This window comes from Ochotona princeps, chromosome 25, assembly GCF_030435755.1.
Source record: "Ochotona princeps isolate mOchPri1 chromosome 25, mOchPri1.hap1, whole genome shotgun sequence".
Lineage (NCBI taxonomy): Eukaryota > Metazoa > Chordata > Mammalia > Lagomorpha > Ochotonidae > Ochotona > Ochotona princeps.
The window spans coordinates 25,163,252-25,173,377 of NC_080856.1; the positions used below are offsets into that span (position 1 = coordinate 25,163,252).

At 45.8% G+C, this 10,126-nt stretch overlaps 1 long non-coding RNA gene across 1 annotated transcript; it reads left to right on the forward strand.

The window, feature by feature from the left end:
- The first annotated feature begins 3,100 nt into the window (after positions 1-3,100).
- On the forward strand, positions 3,101-9,332 carry LOC131483395 (uncharacterized). The gene is made up of 3 exons (XR_009247635.1): positions 3,101-3,120; positions 7,741-8,051; positions 9,233-9,332. It is a non-coding gene; the product is annotated as an uncharacterized LOC131483395 (long non-coding RNA).
- The last annotated feature ends 794 nt before the right edge of the window (positions 9,333-10,126 follow it).

Here is a 10,126-nt window from a genome sequence, read left to right on the forward strand (position 1 = left end):
AGGCACTGATGTTTGCCTCAGTGTTTAAGCCACTAAATCACAGTGCCTGGGTTTGAATTCCATCTCCACTTCAGTTCCAGCTCCCTGCGAGTGCTCACTCTGCAAGGCAGCGGGTGATGGCTCAAGCACTTGGGTCCTCGCCACCCACAGGCTAGACCTGGGTTGAGTTCCTGGCTCCTGGCTTTGGCCTGGCTAGTCCTGACCATTTTGGGCATTAAGGAGTCGACTAGAGAATAGGAAGAGACCTGTCTATTTCTGTCTCTGAAATAAACAAAACAAGTAAACAGAATTAGAAAATTATGAAACAGACCTGATACAAGCAAACTATTTTTTGGGGGGTCACAAACTGTACTGGTTGGTGTTGTGGGGAAGGTGGCATATTTCACCTTTGGCAAAATAAAATAGAAATGTGTGCTAGTCATATCTTGTTAACACAATCGCAAATTCCTTGAAGCTGGGGGCTGAGACTGAAGTTGAAATGAAGCAAAAGACCAGCAGAGAGCTGGCTTCTGGAGTGAGTCTTTTCCAGTGTCGTCCCTGGGTGTGGGCAGTGGAGCTGGAGGTCTTAATTTTGCCCATTTTTGTCCTCGTCACTTGTCATAGAGCTCAGTGGAAGCTGGCAGGTTGGTTGCAAATGCTGTGTCTGGGACAAGTGAATGAGCTCAATAGGAGATAGACAACAGCAGGTGAGGATGGGAAGGTTGTTGGAAAGCTCAGTCCATTACAGAGACAGGCAAGCTGAGCCCCTGGGACATGCAGATAAGCAGAGATAAGCCAAGATCAGAATGTAGGCTTTGGGCTCTGGCCCACTAAGGGCCCAACTTACAGGCCTCATAGCCCTTGGGTCACATCTTTGTGAACCCTTGGCTGTTGTCTGGGTATGAAGAGCCTGCGCCAGCTCACCTCACACAGCCGTGCTGGGAGCTCTTCCTCTGGGCTCTCCAGGCCTTCCCTACAGAAGGCATGGGTTCCTTGGTGGAATCTGTCTCAATCAGCATCCAATTGGGCAATCAGGCTCTCTGCCCAGCTCTGCGACCTATCGACCCTCTCCTTCCTCAGCTATGTCCTCTCCTCACCAGTGGTCCAGGGGTGCCCGGAGGGGTGGTGCCAAGGATCATTGTGGCTCAGAAGGGCCAGAGCCACCACATCTCATCCTGCTCTCACATCCAGACAAGCATGCCTCACCTCTAGTCCGTGGCTCCTAACAGGGGTGGGTTTTTTCCCCCAGGACATGTTCAGCAGTGTTTATCTGGACACACTGTGGCCATCACAGCAGGAGTGTGTGCAGGGGCAGTGCCAGGCTGTTCCTGGTGGGAAGATGCCCGGGACGCTGCAGAGCATCCTCCTGCACCAGCCGGCTTCCTCCCCCATTGACTCATCTAGTGGAGATGTTAACAGCTCTGCGGCAGAGAAACTCTGCTTGGCTCTGTGCTTTATAATTTATTGGGAAGAGGCATTTCATGGCTTCCTCCAACACCACAGTGAGCCGAGTCTCTGTGAGGCGTAATTTAATTCTTTGCTGCGCTGTTTTCTTGCTGAAAGTGGAAACAGTGGTTTTTATTATCTGTGTGGAGCGAAAGATTTTTTTTTTTTTTAAAGCCGAGTCTAGTTGAGTTGAATATCTTAGGAGAAAGACAAGATATTCCTGCAGCAAAGCGATTGTTCCTCTTATTTAGAAATACCATGGTGGACTTGTACGGTTGACTTTTTAACTTTATCTTTTTTTTAAGATTTATTTTATTTTATTGCAAAGTCAGATATATATATAGAAGAGGGGAGACAGAGAGGAAGATCTTCCGTCCACTGATTCACTCCTCAAGCGGCCATAATGGCTGGAGCTGAGCCAATCTGAAGCCAGGAACCAGAGCATCTTCTGGGTCTCCCACGTCGGTGCAGGGTCCCAAGGCTTTGGGACCCTGGCTTTGGGAGCTGGATGGGAAGCCGGGCGGCTGGGATTAAAACTGGCTCCCATATGGGATCCTGGCACATTTAAAACAAGGACTTTAGCCACTAGGTCATGGCACCAGGCCCTAATTTTATCTTTTAATGGTAACATTTTTGTATGAAATGCAGACACACACACACACACACACACACACACACACACACACACAGTGTTTCTGTCTCCTGATTTACTTGCCAAACACCGGCAATAGCCAGGCCTGGGCAAGGTCAAAGTCGGGAGGTCTCTCAGGTAGGTGTCAGGAACCCAAGCACTTAAGCCACCTTCTACTGTTTTCTCAGATTCATTAGCAGGACGCTGAGTTTCAAGTGGAAATGCTCGGATATGGGATGCTGGGGACCTAAGCCAGGGGCTGCGTTTGGTTATCCCAGGGATGGTACTCAGTGAGTGGCTTGGGTGAGTGAGGGCAGAGGGAGACTTGTGAGGCTTCAGGGCCTCCCTGGGAGATGGGAAGGAGGGGTCCAGGGGTGACAAAGAGGACTGTCCAGATATTCACAGCCTGGGAAGACACACTCGTAGTAAGAAGTTTTTTTTTTTTTTTCCTGAAAATGTCAAGTGGGTTTTTAGGAAGACTGATGCTTGGCATTTAGTGCTGCCTTCTCACTTTGCTCTGAGTTACTCGGTTGCCCTCCAAGCCTTCGGGAAGGACCCACACCATCCTTTGCTGTGTGTGTGAAGGGGCATTTTGTAACAACGCAGGAAAGACACAGCTGCAATTTGAGCAGAGGCAGGGCAGGGAGACATGGCTAGGAGCCAGGCCACATCACAGGGTCCTGGCAGCAGCATGCTGCCATCAGGGAGAGAGGCAGGACACTCCCTTGGCCTTCAAATATCTAGAGCAGGTGACTTTTCAGAGGTGTGGGGGAGGACAGCACAGCCTGTAGACAGCAGACGTGCAAATCACTCCCCCCGACTGGCTGCTGGGTACCTGCCCACCCTCCCAGCCGTGATGTTTTTCTCCTTTCAAAGGGGGAGCCCTGAAGCCTGAGCTAAGCCCGGAGCTTCCTGGATGGAGGACTGTGCTCGCCAGTGCCCTTTGTTTGGTATCGGCAGGCTGGAAGGGTTAGGATCAGAGGTCACTTGCCAGGGAGCAGCGGAGCCCTTCCAGCTGCTACTTCTGCCGACCTGAATAGTAGGAAAGACAGCCGAGTCACAAGGTCAAACAATACCAGGTCTCTAGCAATTGCAGACATTGCGTACCAGGTCAGGAAGCCATGGGAAGAGGGCTGTGTGTGGGACCAAGCCGGGGTGTGTCCCTAACTCAGGACCCAGCCCTCTGCCTGGAGAGGAGGAAGAGAAATGTGGTGTCTCTCTGGGGTTGTGGGCTAACCACAAACCACAGAGATTCATGGTATCTTGGGAACTAATTCCAGAGTCCTTCCTGGCCATTCTGTCCTTTTGTCCTCAGCTCCCGTCAATCCCGTACCCATCCTCTCTTGTATAAGCTTCCTATTGCCTCCACATCTGCTGTAACTGCCTACATATGGTGTCTTGGGGTGACAGGAGGTGTGCAGTCATAAAAGCAGATGTTAACTCTAGATGCAGCTGTCAAGGACCACGTCAGTGCAGGGAATTTTGGAAACCTCGGTTGTGGATGTGGAAGGAGGTCTGGGAGAGCAGAGGGAAGTGCTGGTGCTGGGAGGTCAGCTGCTCTCTGTGTTCCTGGGAGCCAGCGTCAGCGCCCTCACTAACTGACAGCTGCTGGAGGAGCCGCCCACCATGAATCCTCCTGGTGGCCACCGTGAAGCCGCTAGTGCTGTCGCCTGCTGTGGCTGTCGCAGAAGCAGAGGGCTACTCTCCTCTTGATCTGCTCTCCACCCTTGTCACTAATCCCTCTTGGTCAGACTGAGGCAGTGATGAGTGTCTGAGATGTATCAGCCGTCCAGCTCTCACCGTCTAGAGGGAAATATGGGCAGGCAGGGCCCGAGGGTCGGTGTAGGCAGGCAAGGTTGTGCCTGAGGGTCGGTGTGGCAGGCAGGGCTGGGCCCGAGGGTCGGTGTAGGCAGGCAGGGCCCGAGAGTCGGTGTGGGCAGGCAGGGCTGGCCCCCCGGGTCGGTGTGGGCAGGCAGGGCTGGGCCTGAGGGTCGGTGAGGGCAGGGCAGGGCTGGGCCAGAGGGCTGGTGTGGGCAGGGCTGGGTTGGAGGGTCGGTGTGAGCAGGCACGGGTGGGCCAGAGGGCGGGTGTGGGCAGGGCTGGGTTGGAGGGTCGGTGTGAGCAGGCACGGGTGGGCCAGAGGGCCGGTGTAGGCAGGGCTGGGCCTGAGGGCCGGTGGACAAGCAGTGGCTTTCTAGGTGTCTCACTGCCTATATTTTTCTTTTCTGAATTAAAATAGTTTTTCTTATGAAAATTTCAGATGTATGGAAAACCACTAAACACAACGTGACAGTCCTTATGTGTCTGAGGTCTGACTTCAACAATATCAGCTCATATACAATCTTGCTTTTTTCTTCAGCCTCCACTCACCGACTGCCAATTATTTTGGTACAAGCTCAAGATACCAAGCACTTTCCGCTATAAATGCTTAGGTCTTTCTAAAAGATGAGAGTTAAAAAATATGTAACCACAGTAGCTTTACCACATCTAAAATATATTCTTTGATAACATCAAATATCTAGCTTGTGACCAAACTGCTATAGAAAAAAAAATCTTTATTTGAACCAGAAATCAAGACAAATGGGTAGGTATCACTTCTAAGTGTGTTTTAATCTATAGAGTCCTCCTCCGTATGTTTTCCTTGCTTTTTCCCCCTTAAGTATTTATTTAATTTATTTATTTGAAAGGCAAAATTATGGGGAAAAACAGAGAGAGGGGAGAGAGAGAGTGAGTGTTGGATCAGCAGAGTGAGCTAGGTCAAAATTCATTTTGAGTTTCCCGTTTGGGCAACAGGGACATGACTGAGCCAACACCTTGCGCATCTCTGAGTGCACATTAGAACTAAGCTGAGACTGGGAACAGAGCTGGGCCTCTGACCCAGGTCGTCTGATGTGGGATGTGGACATCCTTCACGATGCTTTAATCACCTGATGTCTTCCTTAGGTTTCACTTTTGGATGAAAGTATTTCTTATTCGGTGGTGTGCTGTCTTCACAGGAGATAGGAATAAGTGGTTGCCTCTCTGTGATGTTAGCATCTACTAGCGACCATCACTTAAGTCTACTAATTTATTAGGGGTTGCAAAATGGTGATATTCTAACTTTGGCTTTCTTTTTCATTTATTAGCTCGAATTTTTTTATAGCGATAAATTTTCAGCAGCTCTTTGGCTACCCAAAGGTGCAGTTCAAATCTAAAGGCTGTGTAACATTTGCTTCTTTCCCTTTGTCTGCTTTTCAAAATATGGCTTCTTGACATCAAAAGTGACCCAAAAATGAGTCAAAAGTAAAGAATGAGTTTCCTCTAGCAGCATTCTAAACTCCTGGAATAAAAAAAAAATGATGTGCTGCAATCCTGTGTAATTGTTATCCTTAATGATGTTTCATGTTTCCATCTTTGACCAGCTGCAGCTTCCACTCAGTCTGGTTCCTGAGTTATTTTGATTTGACTCTAATCTTTTTATTATTGTTATTATTATCATTTTATGATACAGTTCCATAGGCCCTGGGATTTCCCTTGCCCCCTTCCCAAGTTCCTTCCTTCTGCCCCCCACTGAGTTTCCCTATATTATTACTATACTATAGTTCTTCATAAACAGACACATGTTCATCACCGTGGGCATGGATAATGGCAGAGTCCAGCCTCCTATAGTTAACAACTTCTTTGGGAGTCCATCTTTGATCTGGAAGTAGAGATGCATACTGCATTGTATCCTTACATCTAGATATATGATAGTCTCCATTACGGTTACTATACAGTCCCTTAAATGAAAAGCCACAATACAAAATCAACAACAGGAAGTAAAATAGAAATTTACAATGCCATGAAGCTAAATAACATACTACTGGATATGATAGTCTCCATTACACAGTTAGTGTACACCCCCGTAAATGAAAAGCCACAAAACAAAATCAACAGCAGGGAGAAAAGAACTTAAAAATGCCATGAAGTTAAATAACATGCTACTGTCTACGGCCATACCACCCTGAACATGCCCGATCTCATCTAAATAACATGCTACTGAATGACTGATGTGTCACTGAAGAAATGAAAAAGAAAATCAAGAGCCTTGTTGAAGAAAATGATGCTACTGTATGATCAGTGAAGAACTTAATGAAGAAGAAAGTGTTTTGAAGAGATGAAACTAAATAAAAAATCAAAATCCGCTTATCTTTGTTGGTGAGATAAGTCTCCTGTAGGCAACAAATAGATGGGTTTTGTTTTTTAAATTCGGTTTACTAATCTATGACATTTGTTTGATGATTTTAATCTGTTTACATTCAGGGTTAATATGAATGGGTGATTATTTGGTCCTGCTAATCTTTTTTCAAAACAGCTTTATTGAGGTATAAAGGTACACAAAATATTGTACGTATTTCCTGTGTATTGTCCAATGGGTTTGTATCTAGGCACACACTGATGATATTAATGACCACAGTCTTGGTAATCGATCCAACCCTCCTCAAAGTCCTTGTTGCATCCTGCTGTGTGTCAAACAATCCGTGACATGAACTCCTGTGTTTTATGAACTGGCAGGATGTTCCAGACCCAGTCACTTTACACATTCCTTGTCCTGGTCTTGCAAACAGCCCTTTCTCTAAGCCCTGATTCTTTCGAATGGGAAATGTATTTATAGACAGGGATTGTCATTCCTACCAGATTGGTCTGGGCCTTTCAGCAGCCTCAGCTGGGAACTGTGTGTTACTTTTTCTAGATAAAGCGTCATGTGTTCATGCTGCTATTGCTAAGTCAAGTTCAGAATGTCTGAGTGTTAATTTAGCCCTATTGATCTTACAGCTTTCTTTTCTCCTCACACTGAAAATCCTGTTCATTTGCTTTATCCCACACAAACACACACACGACTGTCTCAGAGGAACAGTCTGAGGCACAGCTAACAATCTAATTACTGGAAACAGTCTGTGATGTTTTTCAAGTTATTTTTGTCCTTAGAATCTATCCCACGAGGGATGTATAGTCAAATTATCGTGTTTAAGTTATTTGGAATAATTTCTTCTTGGGTGGTTATGTTACATAATTATGGCTTGTTTGTGTAATTTCCCTTTTCATTTTTAGGGCTTCTTAAAAAGTTTAATTTTGAAGTTGATTCTGAAAAGCAAGGTACTTCAAAGAAATCTGGCTTCCCTCCTCAACCTTCCATCTGCCCGGTGTGCTTCCTCCCCCACAAATAACCATCCAAGTGTTTTTGTTTGTCTTTCCAATGTTTTAAAATAAGCAGCTATGTATAAGCACACACGCAGTTTCCCTAAAGCATTGCATACACATTTTTATGCCTTGATTTTTTCCCGTGTAATATCTGGAGAGCAGTTCACATGAGAACAGAGATAGCCTTCGTTTCTTTGCATAGGCCACCCTGCACTCTCTGGTGTGGACACAAATAGACTTCGTTCCCATTGTTTGCCATGTGGTTCCGGTCTTTTGTTGTTACTGCAACACTGTGCTGCAATAAAAGCATTCTGTATATATCTTTCCATATTTTTGCTAATAAGTTCCCAGCTTTATTGGGTCAAAGGTAAAGCATATGTCATTTTGTAAGACATTGCTCCATTTCCCACCAGCACATGGGAGTCCTTCTTCTGACCTTGCCAGCAGAGCAGGCTTTTGGAGCTTTGCCCAATGTGATGGATGAGAAATGATACCTCACTGCCTTTTGTATATGTCTGTCGTAGGTTGAATTTCCTGGGAGCAGAGACTCTGAGACAGACCTGAAGTAGTGAAAGGACGTAGGATCGGGAACAGAGACAAGCCAAGGTATCGTACAGTCTCAATAGAAGACCCAGCAGAACTGCGGTGACCTCTGGGACAGGGACCCTGTTAGAGATCCTGGCCTGGAATCACGGTCAGGCTGTCCTGCTGGACATGTTAATCCACTCCTGGATGTGAGCTGCCCTGGAAGGGAATGTGACCTTGAGTGAAGCCCTTTTCTGCTGAGGCAAAACCACTTGCAGGCTGACAGCCGAGGGCCCTCCTCTGGCAGTGGGTGAGAGAATTGAGTCTGATTTCTGAGGAGCAAGCTGAGCGGGTTAGCCCAGTTTATGCATAACATTTACCCTTAGGATTTAAAAAACATTTATTTATATTTATTAGAAATATAGGTTTTTACAGAGAGAGAGGGAATATATAGAGAGACAGAGGTCTTCCATCTGTTGGTTCACTCTGCAAATGGCCACGATGGCCAGAGCTTAGCTGGTCTGAAGCCAGGAGCCAGGAGAGTCTTCTGGGTCTCCTACGTGGGTGCAACATCCCAAGTATTTGAACCATTCTCTGTTGCCATTCACACAGATCCGTGCATTCCCCAAATGCCGGCCCCAGTCTAGGTCTGCCAAACGAGTGGGAGGGACTTAGTACTTAGCTCTCATCTACTATTTCCCAGACATGTTAGCGAAAAGCTGGAAAGAAAGTAGAGCATGGGAAGGACTCCACCCAGGGGCTTTGATGTGGGATACGGGCATCCCAAGTCACAGCTTAACCTGTACACGTGCCCAACTGTCTGTCTAGTTAGCTTCCCTGATATGAGTTGAGATAGGCATGTAAATATTATTGTTTTGGGGGAAAAAAAACTTTCCTGTAGATTTCTATTGTCATTTCCACATTTCTGCTTTGCAAACGTCAAGTCACTGCAGGCGTGGTAGTCATCAGTGCTGTTCATAAGGGTCACAGACTTCAGATCATCTAACTTCCTTAAGTAAGGTCTCAGTGAGCGTTCTTTGACCTGAATTCCACCTTGCTGAATATCAAGATGGTGACTCACGATTTCCATTTTAAAAAATCTTTCGATTATGTTTTAGAATGTTCTACTTGGTTGTTTGTAACCTTTATGAATCACTTTGTGTAAGTACATCCTTTGATATGTAGCATAGAATTAGGTTTTATCTATTTACATAATGTGAGTATCACTTCTAATAGCTGAGTTAAATGCAGGTCAAGGTATTGATATGATCTCTACATTTGATCTCAGATCTGTTACACTGGTTTATTTTAATGTTGTCATTTATATGTATATATAATTTTGATCAATTTTATTTGCTCTTTTGTGGTACTAGAAAGGTTGGGATTTTTGTTAATGAGTACCTTTATTATAATAGTTTTAGATGACATTTTTAGTTCCAAAGTTTTTAAATTTGAACAGTTGCTTTTCATTTTATTTAAAAGACCTAGCAGGGCAAACAGGGACTCTAAGATGGACTTTGTCAATCAGTAGATTCTTCAGCGACCTCATTGTGCTTGGAATGGCGAGATTGGCAGCAATTCATAACTGTTGGACTATCAAAACTACTTGAGGAGGCCCTGCGTGATAGCATAGTGGTTAAAGTCCTCGCCTTGAATGCTGGGATCACATATGGTCGCCGGTTCTAATCCCGGCAGCCCTGCTTCCTATCCAGCTCCCTGCTTGTGACCTGGGAAAGTAGTTGAGGATGGCCCAAAACCTTGGGACCCTGCACCCAAGTGGGAGACCTGGAAGAGCTCCTGGCTCCTGGCTTCGGATTGGCTCAGCTCCAGTCATTGCGGTCACTTGGGGAGTGAAACATCGGATGGAAGATCTTCCTCTCTGTCTCTGCTCTTCTTTGTATATCCGCCTTTCCAATAAAAATAAATAAATCTTAAAAAAAGAGAAAAAACCCACTTGAGCAAGACCCTTGGAGCATGCCCCACATCAGGGACCTGGGATAGGTGCGAAACTGGGTGGGCCTTCTGCCTTTATCTCCCTTTTACCCCAGATACAGGAAAAAAACAATGTGGAAATAATAGTCTTACTCACTTTGCTGTAGCCCTTGAACCTTTTTGTCCTAATTAACTATGTAAAGAATGTCAAAAATAAAGAAAAAAAAGACATAAACACACGTACACAGATCTCAAATGTCCCAAATAGCCAAACTGGGTTAAGTGGAAGCTAGGAGGCAGAAATTCAACCTGGCTCTTCCATGTGGGTGCCAGAGCCCCAAAGCTTTGAGCTGTTGTTTACTGCCTTGCAGGTTGTGCATCAGTAGGAAGTTGGATTGGAAGCAGAGTAGCTAACATTTGAATCAGGTACTCTGATACAGATGACTTAACTGC